This window comes from Nyctereutes procyonoides, unplaced genomic scaffold (assembly GCF_905146905.1).
Source record: "Nyctereutes procyonoides isolate TBG_1078 unplaced genomic scaffold, NYPRO_anot_genome, whole genome shotgun sequence".
Taxonomy (NCBI): domain Eukaryota; kingdom Metazoa; phylum Chordata; class Mammalia; order Carnivora; family Canidae; genus Nyctereutes; species Nyctereutes procyonoides.
In genome coordinates this window covers 10,188,547-10,191,131 of record NW_026575021.1, presented here as the reverse complement: position 1 = coordinate 10,191,131, position 2,585 = coordinate 10,188,547, and positions in this window count along the sequence as shown.

The window sequence follows — 2,585 nt, the reverse complement described above, 5'->3', positions numbered from 1 at the left end:
TTGATTTCATGGTGTTACTGTTTGTAATCTCTGTATAAGTGGTGTTTTGTAGGGATAGGGAATTTGGTCAGATTGTGACTCCTGTAAATAAACATAGTAAATAGTTCAACACCTTAAAGCAGTGGTTGTATTTGAAAAATTTGCAGATTCCACATCTTCATTATTACCTAATGTTTGTTTCTGGTTCAGGTGAATGGAAAATGAAACTAGTCTCCTCTGAAGTCTACTTACTCATGTTGCCCGCCTACCAGAAACCTGGCAAACCAGTTATTGTAAATCCCCAAGCTCGGTGGCTTAACAGTGGTCATGTATTACCTCCGTTTTCCCTGTGGGTCCTGATTAAGGAAGGACTCAGATGACTGATGTGGCTGTGTGTCTGAGGTCCTCCAGGTGCTGGATGCTTCCTACAGCAGGGAACTAGAGCAGCTGGGGTCTTGCCAGGGCATCTCTCCCTTCATTTGGTTTCAGGACCTTGCCGTGACCCTTGGGTGGGTTTGCAGGCTCCTCACAACACGGTGTGCTCAGGACAGACTGTTCATGTGACTACTTAAGGCTCTAATGGTCCAGCAACAAGTCAGAAGCTGCATTGCCTTTTATCTCTGACCTGGCCTCAGTCCTATAGCATCATTCCTTCACCAGCCTGCCCATCAGAGGGCAGAAACCTAAGACTCCCACTTAGTCACACTTTTAGAAGAACGAGTCGCAGCTGTGGGCACCTGGGTGGCTCAGTCAATTAAGTGGGTTGTGTCTACCCGCTCGCTGCTCAGGTCATGTGGATGAGGCGCTTGGGTGAAAGTCTTTGAAGTACCATCCTCAGCCTTAAGACTCGTGACCCGAAGAGAAGCTACCTGAACTGTTCATCCCAAATACTTGTTGGCATGACCTCCCCACTCCCATTCAGCAGGGGGACGTGAGCAGTACCTGCAGTCTCTTGCCCATAGCACTTCTGAAGTCCAACCAGCCTCACTCCAGTTTTTTGTGAGGGCTTAGGCACACCCCCAGGGGCGCCCTGTGGTGCGTAGTCCTGCCTTTTCCATAAAGGTAGCTCATATTTGCAGTGGAGTGATTTTCTCAGCCTGCCTCTTGCCCATAGGAATCAGAGGTCCCAAACTGGGACCTGTCTATACTATCCCTGTCCAAACTAACTCAATTTTTAATTATTTTTTTTAATATTTCAGAGAGGACATGTGTACTTGGAGGGCGGGGGAGGGAGTCAGGGAGAGGTGGGAGGGGTAGGTAGAGGGAGAAGCCGACTCCCCACCAAGCAGGGAGCCCAATGTGGGACTGGATCCCAGGACCCCCAGATCATGACCTGAGCTGGAGGCAGACGCTCAACCAACTGAGCCACCCAGGCGTCCTTTTAGTTTTTAAAACCTGTGGCATTCTGAAGTATCCACTTATAATCCATTCCATTACAGGAAAGCTGTAAGTTTGTTGGAGACCACCCCCCCTTTTTAAGGAGGCTCCACACCCAGTGATTAGAGCCCAACGTGGAGCTTGAACTCACGAGTCCAACACTTAACCGACTGAGCCACCCAATGGCCCCTGAGAGACTTTGTTTTCTACACTGGTCTCCCTGTGAGGCTGATGAACAGCAACCCTGAGATTCTTCGAAACCTTGCACCGGGTCTACAGGGTTATGCCTGTAAGACCTATAGAGGGCCCTTGTGTGTCTGAAACGTCCTATGAAGGAGGCACTGTCCTGTGCTCTTGAACAGAACTTTAGGCCCCACTTTGGGTTTGATCTTTGCCTGGAAGCCATTTCTTAGTATGAGTTTTGCTGGCTTAAGAAACTAATGAGCCTTTACATTGTCTACAGGTTACATTTGGAATAAGTATAAACAATAACAGCTAGAATAAACAGCTAGAAAAAGCCAGGTGTCCTCAACACTGCCCAGAAGTCTTAGCCAGATCATGGGGTTGTTAGGTATGTTTTCTATTCTCTGTGGTGGCTAAACTCTACACACCTCATTATCAAAATCTCTTCCAACTTCCAAGAACGTTTCCCTCTCTCTTCTGTGAGCCTTCCTGGACAGCCTCCTTGGAGGCTCATTAGGCTTCTGCTAACACCCTACCCTGGCTTTTTAGGTTTTCACTAGCCATCTCCCCGAAGTCTTGCCGGCATCCATCTGCCCTGTTCCCTAGACCAAGGCCACGTGTTTTAGGTCTGTGCTAAGGCAGCACTTCACCTACAGCTGCCTGGTTGCTATGTTAGAATTTGATAGAAAAGCAGAATTGCTCTGAGCATTAGAGTAGGGATCGGGGCCGCCTGTAGGGCTCAGCGGTTGAGCACCTGCCTTTGGCCCAGGGAGTGATTCCGGGGTCCTGGGATCAAGTCCCGGTTGGGCTCCCTGCATGGGGCCTGCTTCTCCCTCTCTCTCTCTCTCTCTGTCTCATGAATAAATAAAATCTTAAAAAAAAAAAGTAAGGGATCAGAGAGATTAGATCTCAGGCAACTGTGGAGCTGGTGGCTCGGTGTGCAGGCTGTTGGCCCTGCATCTAGTCTTGGGCCTGATCTGACGGCCCTGGAGAGACCTAGGAGGAAGCACAGGGCTCTTCAGGCTTAAGTTTGGATCTGGCACACC